Source organism: Zonotrichia albicollis, chromosome 17 (genome assembly GCF_047830755.1).
Source record: "Zonotrichia albicollis isolate bZonAlb1 chromosome 17, bZonAlb1.hap1, whole genome shotgun sequence".
In the NCBI taxonomy this organism is placed as follows: domain Eukaryota; kingdom Metazoa; phylum Chordata; class Aves; order Passeriformes; family Passerellidae; genus Zonotrichia; species Zonotrichia albicollis.
This window is the reverse complement of record NC_133835.1, coordinates 3794597-3808937: the sequence shown is the minus strand read 5'-3', so window position 1 is coordinate 3808937 and position 14341 is coordinate 3794597.

Sequence of the window (14341 nt, the reverse complement as noted above, 5' to 3'; positions counted from 1 at the left end):
ATTTCATCTCATTATGCCAAAGCCTCTGGCTGGTTTTGTAGGAGCTCCTGGTTTGCTGACCTGGTCCTTCCTGCTCCAGCCAGTGGTTTCCATGGTGCACAGGCTGATGGCAAGTGCTCCTGGCTTGGAGTGGCCCTGCTGGCCACCCTGTTCCCCCTGGAGGGACAATGCTGCTGTCCTGCTCACCTGGAAATAAACAGGGCAGGAGACTTTTTCTCCTTTTAATGCCTTTATTGAAAGTGATCAGCTCAAGGTTGGGAAGCTCGGGTCCCGTCCTCAGGAAAGCAGTGGGCGTAACCCGAGGTTTTCCAATTTATGGGGGTCCCGGCTCATGGTCTTGGTTTCAGATGAGGTCTTTGCTCAGGGCGAGAGGCAACAAAGATTCTCAGCATCTCTGCAGGCTCAGCACTCTGTTCCTCACGTCTAGACATCACTCTAATTCCTTAATTCTGTATTGGGCTCATTGTTTTTGGGGTTTTTTTCGGTAAGTCTGGCAGAGTTCCTTCCCATGGCATGCTGGTCTCGAGGCTGTTTTGCATCTTCTGATGCCCCATGTCCCCTCTCCTCACTGGGGAGAAGGGCCATCAGCCTTGCCCCAGGCAGGGCCTTACCGATACAAAAGGAGCAATTAGCTAAAACAACCGGTGATTACAATAACAAACAGGTAGAACTTCACCTTGCCAACAACTAGTTTGACTGGTTTTGCAACTCTTTTTCTTCCCCCCCCCCAAAAAAAAATGGCAGATTTTTTGTTTATAACAACCTGTGTCTGCAGAAAGGGTTAACCCACCCTGGGAGCTCCAGGTTCCCGATGCAGCTCCCGGCCCTGGAGTGCTCACTGAAGCCACTGCAAAGCTCCCACCAGGGGTGGGCTGCAGCTGTAATCCCACAAATGTGCTAATATTTGGATCAGGAGCACTCAGTGCTGAAACGTCTCTCGCAGACGGCTGAGAGTGTGTTTTGCTAAAGCAAACTGCAATTACATTTAGTATCTTCAATTTAGCTTGACGGGTTGCCTCTAGAATGAAGAGATGTGTTGTGTTCTGGGCTCTGCAGCACAGGCAGTGTCTCTGACCCTCTCTTGTCTCCTCTGGAGCATCCCCAGCCCCTCTCCTGGGCGGCCTGGCCAGAACAGCAGCAGGGAGGAGCTGCTGGTGCACAGCTGTTTCTGTCACAGCAGGGACCATTGTCCAGCACTGACCAAGGAAATGAAACCAGAGCCTGTGTAGGGACCACAGTAAACCCAGAAACAGTCACCTCAGTACAGGAACCAGGGCAAGCAGCCCACCAGAACACAGAGACAGCTCCAGGCTGGAACAGTGGGATGAGGGAGATTTCCCCAAGCTGGGACCCCACCTAGGATTGGCTTTTCACTGTCTGTTGGGGAGGATGAAAGTTTGACAAGAGTCTCACAGATATGTGTGCTTAGCAGAAAGATTTTTAAATGTAGAGCCTGATGAAGGAATAGAGGTGGAAGCAAGTTTTGATATAGAAGAAAAGAATTGCTGAGCCAGGATAACCACAAAGGCAAAGGGTGTGTTAGTTAGAAGGGGTTTTTATGGCTTAGAGCAAAGGATAAACCCACCCCAAACAAGAAGATGTTTTTACAAAGCAGAAAGATAGCACAGGCAAACAAGTCAGCAAATGTTGCAAGTAGAAAAAAAGTCCCAGAATTTTCCACTGCAAGAAAACTGAAAAACAACTTCTACCTTAAACTGTAATGTACTGACTTTTAGTGACTGGATAACAGTAACATGAATATGGTAATTACAGTAGTTATGATAGGCTATAGATAATAGTTAAGGTATATATTGTTTCTACTGTATTAAGATGCTCAGCAAAGAGAAGTATATAATGCACTGTAACCAAAATAAAAGTCTATAATGCAATGTAACCAAAACCAAAGGGTCTCCAGGCCTGCCTGCAGCTGGAGCTGACAGCTGTGGGCACAGCTCTGTCACCCACCACCCTGGACTGCTGGAACATCTTGGATATAATAAACTGCATTTTGTATACAATAAACTGCATTTTGGAGAGCCCCTGGAGTCCCACATCCCTCATTCAGGCTCTTAAAACTGTTTTCATGGAATAAAGGTATAATTAGCACATCCTCTCTAGTGTCCATGCAGAGGTGAGGATCTCCTCCCTCTTTTTAGGGAAGAGCAACAGACTGCAGACAAGATGATGAACTAGCTCCACTTTTGCTGCCTTCAGAAAGTTGTTTTTGGCTCAGAAATGTGAGATGAGCTGATAACTCCTGGTAAAAGTAGCAGGCAAGCTCCCTGCCCAGTCCCACATACCAATACCCACAGTTGCCTTTTTGCCCCACCTTCCTCTCTCCCTTTCCTATTACAGTTCTCAGCTTTCTCAGTGCAGGAGGCCATGAAGTTTCTCATCAGCCCACTGTTAACCTGGACTTTGGAGAGAGCCATGCCAGAAGTAAAGGTCCCCTTGGGCTCATGGCAAGGAGCAGAGTCCTTCATGGGCCAATCAATACATCCTCGTCCTGTCAGTCCAGGTTACTTGCAGGAATATTTGTGGCCAAAGTTTTCTATGATATTTTTTCAAACCACTCATAGCTTAGGCCTGTTTTTGACCACACTCCTTCCCCATGGACCTCATACACAGCACCCACCACATGTGGGGTGCAGGTGTTCTGCAGATCTTGGACCACCCATTCAAATATTCTCACTGGAAGCCAAAAAGAAAGCAGGGGTTTGTGACTAAAGTGCCTTAAGACAAAAATCTAAGGTGCCTCAGAGTGTCAAGAGGCAGTGGGTCTCCCATAGGCCCCATTGCATCCATGAGGAATTTTCAGCCATCCCATCTCTGTGGTAGAACATATCTGTGCTTAGATATCCAGTCTGTCCCTGCGTTTCTGCAGCTCCAGGGCTCCTGCAGAGCTGCAGTGCTGTGTGTTTGTACAGACCTCAAAGACAGAGCAGCTCTGGGTTTTCACAGGGAATTCAAGCAGTGGGAATGCTGATACCTGGAAGAGCTGATGGCTGGCAGCAGGAGTTGTCTGGGCTGCTTGGTGTGAAACATGTTTTCAGGTCCAGGGTGAGTGTTGAACACGAGGAAGAACAAAAGCACTCCAGAAAAGAGGCAAACACCTCCCCAGCAGGGCAGCACTGGAGCGTGGCTGGATCTGGATCACACGAGCCCTGCTGCACCAGAGAACGTTGTGAAAGGGAGATAAGTCAGTGATCTCTGTCCAACAGGGGCTTCCCACAAACCAGGGATGAAAGCACTCACTGCCTGATGCCCGTGGTGCTCTGGCACTTGCTCATGTCCAACTGGTTCCTGAGGCAGCACCTGCTCCTCTTCTGGAGGTCTGGTGGCACAGCCACTGCCTGAGAGCACCACATCTCCCTGGGCTGTCAGACACCCTGCTGCCACAGCCCCTTCCATCTCACTCCAGTGTTTTACCTCATTCTGCTCAGTAAGTAAAACACATTCCAGTGTTTTACCTCATTCTGCTCAGCAAGCCCCAAAGGCATCTGGATGTGGAGGGCCCATCTGTCCCACCTGGTGGCAGAATCACGGTAGGCTTGGGTGGCCTGTGTGACTGGTGGGGAAGGAGATGTGGAAGGGTGAGGCATGTGAGAAACAACTGCTCACTTTGAAATTTTAAAGAGGTTTATTAAACCTTGACAAAAATACAACAAAAGGACTACATAACAAAAAAGCTGAAGCAGTGGGATGAATACCACGTGGCAGGTTCATCTTCAAGATAGATGCTCAGTCTTTTATACCCCTGGGGGTTGCACCAGCCAGCCCTGGCCCCTCCCAAGGTCTGTCAGTCAGCTCTTCTTTGCCATTTATCAGTGGAGACTGCTTTCTTGTAACTGGATTGGAGATCAGGTGTTGCCATGCCTCACCCCCTAAGCACCAAGCTTTTCCATTCCCAACTGCCCCATGCAAGGGGCACATGTGCAGCCTTCTTTGTACCTGTCCTAGACAACCCCAGCTGTCTGATGGTAACACTACAGGAGGGGGAAAAGGGAACTATGGGGAGAACAGAGGACATCTAAACTACAATAACATAACTGTCACAGACATCTTTTATGGAAAATCCTTTCCTTAGGATTTTTCCTCCTGAGAAGCTGGAGGCCTCAGGAACAAAATGTAAACAATAATTATCTGCTGCTGTGGAATGCAACAGGTGCATCTGTGATTGGTCTCATGTGGTTGTTTCTAATTAATGGCCAATCACAGTCAGCTGGCTTGGATAGAGAGTCCGATGCACAAACCTTTGTTATCATTCTTTGCTATTCTATTCTTAGCTAGCCTTCTGATGAAATAATTTCTTCCGTTCTTTTAGTATAGTTTTAATATAATATATATCATAAAATAATAAATCAAGTCTTCTGAAACATGGAGTCAACATTCTCATCTCTTCCCTCATCCTGGGACCCCTGTGAACACGGTCACACATAACTATACACCATTCAAGCTTTTCTTAATATTCACACAATAGTTATCTTTTAATTGCCAGAGCCAATCATCTCATTACCCATCTATACCAGGCATGAATGGCACTGTCCTTGGCCTGTAGTAACTCTGTCATGTCTAAATAAACGCCAACAAGCTCCAAGCAGTGGCCCAGAGGAATTCACCAAAGTCAGCATCTAAGTAAGGAAACACTGGACTTGGGAAGCTTGTCCTGGTGTGTGTGTGGAAGCAATGTCAGCACAAGAGGGTCCCTTCCCCTCCCTTCCTTGTTTGCTTTCACTTCACTCCTGAACAAATGAAGACAGCAGCTGTGTTATTTAACAGTGTGTATTTTACTACCAACGAAGAATGGGCCTTTAAAACAGGCAAAATGCTCTGTGCCCTTCCAGGGAAATGTGGAATTGCAGGTTTGGCCAGGGTAACCCAAACAGTAAAAGTGCAGCTGGAACATTTAAAACATTTAATTGGTGGCCAGGATGGTTGGGTTTGGCTGGACTAACTGGAATGGTGATCAAAAGGACAATTATGCTGCTTTAGGAGCTGAGCCATTTGCCACATATTATTTTAATGGCAAGCCTTAAGGATTGCTGGATATTCAAAGACAGGGTCCAACATAAAAAAACCCCTCTAAAATATTAAAAATTTTAAAATGAAAAAAATTAAAAATTGCTACTATTTTTTCCAAGGGTCACTCAGATACCATAACCATTGCTTCCCAACGAAAACCTTGGATGAAAACCTGGGATGGCATCCAGGAGCAGAGGTTATCTGGTGCTGATCAAAGCATCTGAGAGCAGCTCTGGGGGCCAAATCTGAGCTGACCTGGAAACAGCCACCATGCATACCAGAAGGGATGAAACCACATCACTGCACAACTCCACACCTGCTCAGCCAAAATATTTCCCCTGGTCTCAGCTGACTGCTGGCATTTACCTCTTGGAGCTGCCTTGACCCAAAGCCAGCACAGGCAAACATTGAGTCTGGGGAAAAGAAGAGAGAGTTGAATATTCATGCTGCAGTTGTGAGGAAAGTTGTGTGGAGAATTACTCTGACGTGAATGACACAACACATCCAACATCTTGTCTGAAGCACTCAGCAAGGAAGCTTGAGCGTGCAAGGCATTTTGAAACCTAAATGGGAACGTTTTCGTCAGCTCAGGTGGCAGTCAAAGGAGAGCTGACGCATCTTTGGGGTTAGTGTGATGCAAATGGGCACTTGAGAAGAAATGTGATGGTTGGTTAGCCAAAGGCAGCGGTAATGTGTGCTAAAAAGGCCATTGTATTGATTGAAACCCATCTAGAAAACATCAGGCTGATGTAAAACATGAGTAATCAGCACAAGCTAAAGGCTATTTCATGGAGCACACCAGCATGTGTTTGTGAGCACCCTTCATTAATAAATCAATGGAATGTTCCTGCTGGCAGAGGGTTCAGAGCAGCTCTTGGTGAGCTGCTGCAGGAGGTGGCTCTGTCCCAGAGGAGGTGGCTGTGCCTCCAAAGGGCTGGTGGCTGCCAGGGTGCTCAAGGAGAGCGACCACTGGTCATGGAGGAGGTGGTGCTGGGACAAGATGCCTCAGGGAGGGATCTGCCTGCAGCTCCAGGGCTTGCTCAGGACCAGCAGCCAGTCCTGGGCTGGGCTGGAGAGCCCTGCACCCCACCAGTGAGAAGGAAGTTGGATTTCACCGAGCACATTCCTCACTCTTGTCCTGTATCCATTGCAGAGATCTGTAGTGGCTCTTAGAGACACCTCCAATCCACAGACAGTCAGAGATGCTGTGGTTGATGTGAGCCAGAAATGTAGAAGATTCTGGCCGAAGCTGCAGGTCAGAGTGAGCTTGATGTGGCCCTTAAAAAGCCATGTTTTCTGATAAATTACTGGATTTTCTCTGCCTCCATCCCCTGCTCCCTCAACACTTCTGCTGCTGATTACCTGATGGACTCTGACATTTCTGTCTATCTTCTGCCCATCCTGGGGACCAAGCCCCTGACTCCTAAAGGACAGGTGCCCTTCCTCTCTCTCATTCTGGGACCCCACAAACCCCTTGGGATGCTTCACAACAGAACTGACAAGGTGGATCTGTCCTGAGTCATGTGTGGGGTGCACACCCCATGTGAAATATTTTGCATGGGGAGCACTTCTGCTGCAGCTATTCTGCATTTTTGTGATCTTGGAGCTTAAATTTTTCTCTCCCCCAGCCTTCAGAACTGATCTGGAGTTCTGACTTCCCCCGTGCTCTCTTTCTCACTACATGATTTGTGTAAAATCCAGCATCGCTGTCCACAGCTGCTTTTGGAAGGAGATGAATGAGTGATTGGTCCAACTTCTTCCCCAGTGCATGGGGCACCAATTCATGGATATTTTCCTCTCAGAGCTGGAAGCAGGACTACACAATGTCAGAAATAAAGGTGTTTTCTGGCTGCCCTCCCCTCCCCAGCACTCACCACATGCAGAACAAGGCACCTCTCAAGCACTTTTCCGAGCTGCTGAGGAGCTCCTGTCCTGGCAGCGTTTATAGCTACCACATCCTTCCACTCCTGCCCTTCTCAGCCTGCAAACGTGAGCTGAAATATGCACTGGTGTGAACTGCAGATGCAGATTCCTGCTCCAAGGCTGGGACCAGCCTGTGCTGTGGCTCAAGAGAGAGATTTTGGTGCAAGAGCAACCTAAATGGCTTTGGGATAGTGGGAATATTGCCGGCACCGTGCTGCAGGCTTCTAAAGCTTTCCCCCTCCTGATCTTAATTCAGGCTGATGGCCCTGTCACCACCAGGGGCTGTGACAACAGCTGACTCTGACGTGGCCCTGGGGTGTCACCGTGCCTGGGTGTGTGCTGGGGCAGGAGTGTCACTGTCTGCTGTGACAGTGATGCTGGGGGACGGCCATGGGTTGGGATGGCCCCTGGGCAGGGACAGGGGGGGGATGAGATGGCTCCTGGGTGTCATGAATAGAAAAGCTGCCCATTATTTTAAAAGGTTGCAGAGTTCACAGGTTGGGCCAGTTGCTGCCAGAGTGGAGTTCTAACTGTTTGTTGTTGTAATCACCTGTTGTTAATAGGTTTTTGTTAACTATTCCCCTTTCTGTCGAGTGGCACCCTGCTGCTTCCTGGAGGATGGCACCCGGGATGGTGAAGAGGAGGGGACAACCAAGTTGGCATGCAAATGAAGAAGCCCCTCACCAAACCTAGCAAAAACCCCTAAAAACAATGAGCCAACACGGAATTGAGGGATCAAAGTGATGTCTAGATGTGAGGAACAGAATCCAGTGTCAGCTAAGACCCTTTATACCCCTCACCCTAACCTAAAAAGATGTCGGCTGGAAAGAAGACCTCAAATGTCAAACCAAAAAGACAAGAATCTCCTGATGCTCTGGTGAGGATGGAAGCCCCAGCTCTGCCTGCAGACCAGCAGACAAAGCTGCACTCTTCCTCCTCTTCCTCTTCCTCTGAGTCACTCCTGGAAGCAGCAGCAGTGGTGTGAGCGCGGACCTGTCAGTTCTTCCCACCCAAGCTGATCACTTTTAATAAAGGCATTAAAAAGGAGAAAGATCTTCTGCCCATGTAAATTTGACTGGGCAGGGACAGCTCCTGTGCAGGGTCATGCAGCAGGGACAGGAGAAATGTGGTGGCTCTGGCACTGATGCAGGAGTTGTGTGGTGGCACCACAGTGCCAAATGTGTCTGTCACCTGTGGTGGGGGAAGCAATGCAGGTAATGGGGTATGGGGTTGGAAGGAACAGCCTCCTCCATCTCAGAATCTCAAAATGGTTTGGAAGGGTAAAGCCTATCTCCTTAAAGCCCATCTCCTTAAAGCCCAACTCATTCCAGCCCCTGCCATGGGCAAGGCCACTTTCCACTAGAGCAGGATGCTCAGAGCTCCATCCTCCCTGGCCTTGAGCTCTTATGGCTGTGATCTCCCTGGGTTTGCAATGCAAAGCTTGACTTTCCTAAGGACCCTAGAAATCAATGTGTAACTCAATGTGTAAATCCCAAATTCCCTCTGTGCTCATGGCTTCACACCTCTGTGGTGAGCGAACCACAGGGGTCGTGTTTGAGCAGCATGTGGAGGCCCAGAATGGCCTGGGTTGGAAGGGACATTAAAGATCATCTCATTCCCAATGCTGTTTTTCTGACATTTCAGAAACAGAATATTTTTGTGGGGCATTTTTTGGGAAAAACTTTCTGTTCGGTTGCATACATAATGCTTCTTGCAGAGACCACCAAAAACAAGATACTAAAAAATGAAACAAAACTATTCTTGGCCCTTTCCCTCCTTCCACAATCAATTCATGCAGGAAAATTGAGGTTTTACTTCAAGAACTATGCATTTTTAATGGATTTTATTTACATAATTTTTCTGTCTAATAAGATGGGTTTTAAATGCATTAACTGCAGCATAGTTCTCTCAGACCTTTGGAGAAAAGAAACTACAATAAAGATTCTTGTCTTCTAATATTCTGGGTTTCAGGCAAAAAATTATACTATGAGATAGGAATGCTTTAAAAAACCATAGTTTCACTGAACAAGAAAATTCAGTTAGAAAAGAAAAAAAAAACTGTATTGGAAAACATCTATTTGCCCACAAAATAATGTAAAAATAATGAGTCCATATTCCTCTTTGATGTGTGTGGCACATGCTCCTTTAAGGAGAAATTCTGTATTTCAGAGATAGTGTGCATATCGTGGAATGAAACGGTTGTTATGGCAACAACTCTCAAAAGCAAGTACTTAACTGAGAAATGTGTTCCACACAGCCATAGAAAAATGAAAACATGAAAACAGAGACAGGAAGAATGGACAAACAGAAGCAGTATGAGATGGCAAAGCCATTTCTGATTTTCAGGCACACAGAGAAGCAGCACTGAACCAGCTTTGGGGGATTTTTTATTTTAATTTAAAGCCTAAGTTTAAAGCTGCATCCTTTCCTGGAAGGTTTAATATGTCTTTTATTTGATGTTGGTGATCCAATAATTAAGAAGTGCCATATCATATTAGCCCACTCTTGTTGCTGTGGACCAAAGAAGGAGATGGTGTTTATTTGCTGCTGTGCTCCAACACACACCCAACCTGGGGCAAAGGGAGCCAGCTCTCCAGGGAATCTGCACCTCCAGGATCCCTGGCATGGCTGGATGCACTCAGATGTGGCTCAGAGCTGTGACTTTGGGGCCTGCAGGTCTGAGGAGGGTCCTGACCATCTTCTTTCAACCACCTCTGGTACCTGAAGGAGCCTACAAGAAAGATGAAGAAAGAGCCTGGAGTGCCAGGATGAGGGGGGATGGCTTCAAACTGGCAAGGAGAACATTTAGATTAGAGATGAGAAGGAAATTCCTCCCTGTGAGGGTGGGCAGGCCCTGGCACAGGGTGCCCAGAGCAGCTGTGGCTGCCCCTGGATCCCTGGCAGTGCCCAAGGCCAGGCTGGACAGGGCTGGGAGCAACCTGGGACAGTGGAAGGTGTCCCTGCCATGGCAGGAGTGGGATGGGATGGGCTTTAAGGTCCTTCCAACCCAAACCATTCCATGATTCTCAGATTCTCTGACCTCCAGCCTGGTCCATGCAGCCCCAGCCACCTCCCAAAGCTCTGTGGGACAGAGCAGCACTGGCTGCCCTGGCATTGCTGGTGTCTTCTCCCACCACAGCCACATCATCTGGACACCAGACCTCTTCCCATCCTACAGAGAAAACCGCTCTGCTCTTCCTCTTCCTGGGGACATGGCATTCCTGCCCCCAATCTCCTCATGGGGTTAGCCAGGACCTGCCAGGCAGAGGTTGTTGTGGCCAGACCCTGTTTGTGTTGGGATCCATTTCCACATTTCTAGTCTGGCAACTCAGGCTCCTTCAGCACTGGCAATAACTCCTAACTTCATCATCTCCCCCATTTCATAAGATTTTTGCACGGAGACCCCCAGGCAGGCCCCTGAGCAGCTCCTTTGGGCTCTGCTCTCCTGGCTGGGAACTTCATTCTGCACAGCTGGACCCACATCCCCTTCGTAACTCCTGTAACTCTTTCCACAGAGACTCTGGGAAGAATCTCTATTGAAAGACTGATTTCCCATCAGGCTCTGTATGCAATATTTTGTTTAAACCTAGACAGATTAGCTTCTCTGCTCCTGTCTATTTTCCTATTAAAATGATATTAAATTAGTTTTATGTGCTCTACTTTTGATAAAACCTCCCTGATTTTTTTTTCCCATCTCATTTTGTATTTGCTTCCATGTCCTCAGAGGTCCATGTCTCAGGAAAATTTTCTAAGGTGAATGGAAGGGCCTGAAACCAGAAATTGAAGCAGCAAAGTAGAAAATAAATTATTTTAAAAAGTCAAATATTTGATGTAACCCAAACTGATCTTCCCAATTTTTTTAAATACTCTATTCCATGGTATGTCAGTGCCTATAGAGGTAACAGAGCCATGGAAACTGGCTCAGGGGCAGAGTGAGAGCTGCTGGAGGTTTTACTCTGCAGTCAAAGTGGGCTGGAGGCATCCCCAGGTGGGTGCTGCAGCTCAGCTGCCTTCCATCCACATCCACATCCACATCCACATCCACATCCACATCCACATCCACATCCACATCCATCCTTATTTTTCCAGCATGACAGCCTCTTCCTGGCAGGAAACAAATGTGCCGGAATCCCGAGTTCACCTGAGTGAGTGGTGGGGTGCTCTGCCCAGCCTTGCTCTGGCTTTGCCAGGCCCAGCTGGGTGTGGGACTGTTGTATTTGCAGGCAGGAATGATGAATCTGACTCCATGTTCTCAGAAGGCTAATTTATTCTTTTATGATAGTATATTATATTAAAGAATACTAAACTATACTAAAGAATACAGAAAGGATACTTACAGAATGCTAAAAAGATAATAATGAAAACTGGTGACTCTCTCCAGAGTCCTGACACAGCTCGGCCCTGATTGGCCAAAGAGTGAAAACAACTCCCAGCAGAATGCAATGGAACAATCACCTGTGGGTAAACAATCTCCAAACACATTCCACATGTGAGCACAACACAGGAGAAGCAAATGAGATAAGAATTGTTTTCCTTTTCTCTGAGGCTTCTCAGCTTCCCAGGAGGAAAACCCTGGGTGAAGGGATTTTTCCAGAGAATGTGAATGCCACATGGGACAGTCTGGGATGGATTCTGCTCAGGCTGTGCCTGGATCCTGTGCTGAGACTGCCCACAGCCCTTTCCTGTGATCTGTGGTCACCTCTCACAGTGGGGACAGGAGGTGTCTCCAGAGCCCAGCAATCCCAAGACTGAGCCAGGAGGCTGACACCCCTCCAGAGCATCCATCTCTCTCCAGTAACTTTCCTGGAGCTCCCTGCAAACCCCAAATTTCATTTGGGAGACAGCTACAGAGTGGCTGGATGAGGATTTAGCCAGCCTTGTGTGTGATGAGCAAAGGGAAGGATTTCTCAATCTAACCCAGGCCTGCTGAATCCTCCTTGGCACATAAGTCACTTACACGTCCCAGAGGCAAAGCAAGAATTTGTAAATGAAAACTTTTTCAAATAAATCTTTTGTAGGATTTACAAACCTTCTGATCGGATTTGTAACTCCAGACACAGATTTGTATACTTGCTGAGAGATGTGAAGGATTTAAAAATCCATCTCTTGACTTGTGAAACAATCCAACGTTTTAGAAACCAGGTAGCTAAAGCTAAGACTAAAAGCACACAGCACTTGGGCCTGAAGGTTTAGTGACAGGATTTATACATTAGAACAGGGAGATAATGTAACTCAGGTGTATTAAATCCTGATTTATTAACAAACTCAGAAGTAATAGCTTTGCAAATAACTCCCAAGACATTTAAAAGCGCTTAACCCTTGGAGTACTTGCATTTGTCAGGCTGCCATCTCTGGGAATGTCAAGAAATATGTCTAAATATATCAGGGGAAATTCAGCTGCACTGCAGACAAGCCCTGCAGCCTCTCTCACGGGTGTTGCTTCTTCCACAGGAGCCAGGAGTGATTCCTGAGGGTCTGGGAAGGGCTTTCTGCAGGGGCTGCAGACACTCCTGTCACATTTCTGGAGGGCTCTTTGGTCTCACTGTGCTCACACAGTTGTCATGCCTGCCTGGTGGTGGCATGGAGCCCTGTCACAGCCTTCTGCAGACATGTCCCAGTGCCACCACAGCCTCTCTGCTTTTTGGGGTGAGGGCTGGGCTCAGGAACTTCTGTTGGGGAGGGGGCTTTGTGGGGCTGAGGTGTTGGGGAAAGGGCTGGGAGCACTCAGGGATCAGGACAAGCTGTTTCTATCGAGAGCTCTGTGAAAAAAGACTTCTGGGGAGGTTCTCCTGCATTGTCTCTTTATCATCTCCAGCAGCCTCAGGCTTTTCTGAGCTACCTCCTATCCAGGCTACCTAGCTTTGAGCTCCTTGGTGGGTGGAGATGAGGAACCTCTGCTTTGGGATGATGAAGATTTCATCCAGATGTTCCAGATGCGTGCTTTTGTAATTCTAAATCCCTTGGGTTCAGCAATGGCCAGGAGCTGACTTCTTCCTGGTCACGAGCCAGCAGCAAATTCACCTTTGACAAACCTGTTGGAAAACAAAGCTTTCATCTGCAGGACCACCTCTTCTCCATTCACACTTATCCCAAACCCACTAGAATAAAGTGGCATTCCCAGAGCAGTTGTAAATTTTCAATAGAAAAACCATAATTACCTGAAGGAGTCTGTCAGAGCTGCTAATTCCCCTTTCCTCTTCCATCTGTGCCCCGTGAACTTTTGTTTAGCATAAATGAGCTCTCAGAGCAGTGGCAGTGCCCAGGGAGGAGCGTGGCTCAGGGTTGCCCTGGGCACTTGGTAAGCTCTAAACCAGGGAGAGAAGCCCAGGGTGTTTTCAGCTGGTGAAAAGAGCTCAGTGCTGTTTGTGTCCAAACTTGCCTGGAAGCAAAATGACCATTCACAACAGCTTGCTCTGTTAGTGGTGTAAAGTGCACTAGAAAATGATTGTGAAAATAATAGCTACTTCTTGATGGGAGAGCCAAGAGCAGCAGCAAGGGCCGGAGCGCTGAATGCGGGAGGAGCTGGAAGGGAAAAGGCACTTGACACCCTCATGGGTTCAGCTTGCACGAACAATTAGACAGCTTTAAAACTTCTCTCTTATTCCTCTGCTGAGCTGTTCTCTCTTCCTTCTGTTTGGCTTTTTGACAAATGGCTGCTCATTATTTGTGGCATGTTTTCCTACCCCGCTTTGATCAGGGCTGGTTCCACACATTGTGGGAGCACCCAGGATCCAGCCACTGAGGATGTGTGGGTGAAGCTCTCCTCCTGCTGAAGGACATGGGCCACTGCCCCAACCCAGTCACTGCAGCAGCTCCAAGGGTCTCTCCCTGACCTCTCCACTTGTTTTGTTCAGCTGGAGAAGAGGACACTGAGGTCAGATCTCACTAGGGCTGCAGCACCTCCTGAGGGGCAGCTCTGATCTCTGCTCTGTGACAGGGACAGGAGCCAGGGCATGGCTGGAGCTGTGCCAGGGAGGCTCAGGCTGGATACCAGGGAAAGGCTCTTCCCCAGAGGTGCTGGCACTGCCCAGGCTCCCCAGGGAATGGGCACAGCCCCGAGGCTGCCAGAGCTGCAGGAGCTGCCAGGGATGCCCAGGGTGGGGCTGTTGGGGTGTCTGGGCAGGACCAGGGGCTGGAGTCAATGATCCATTCCAACTCAGGACAATCTATGATTTCGTGTTTTTACAAATATATTTAAGATTTGATGTGCTTTAAAGATGAAGTATCTGCTGTGCCTCCCTTTAAGTGCTCAGCTTCTGAAATTTTCACTTTAGACACTGAGAGGTTTTCAGTTTCTCTCCTGATCTGGACCAGGTTTGTGGTAGAACAAGGCCCTGATTCAATAAAACAGTCAGTCCCCCACTGAACTTTAATCACACACTCAAGCCCAACTTTA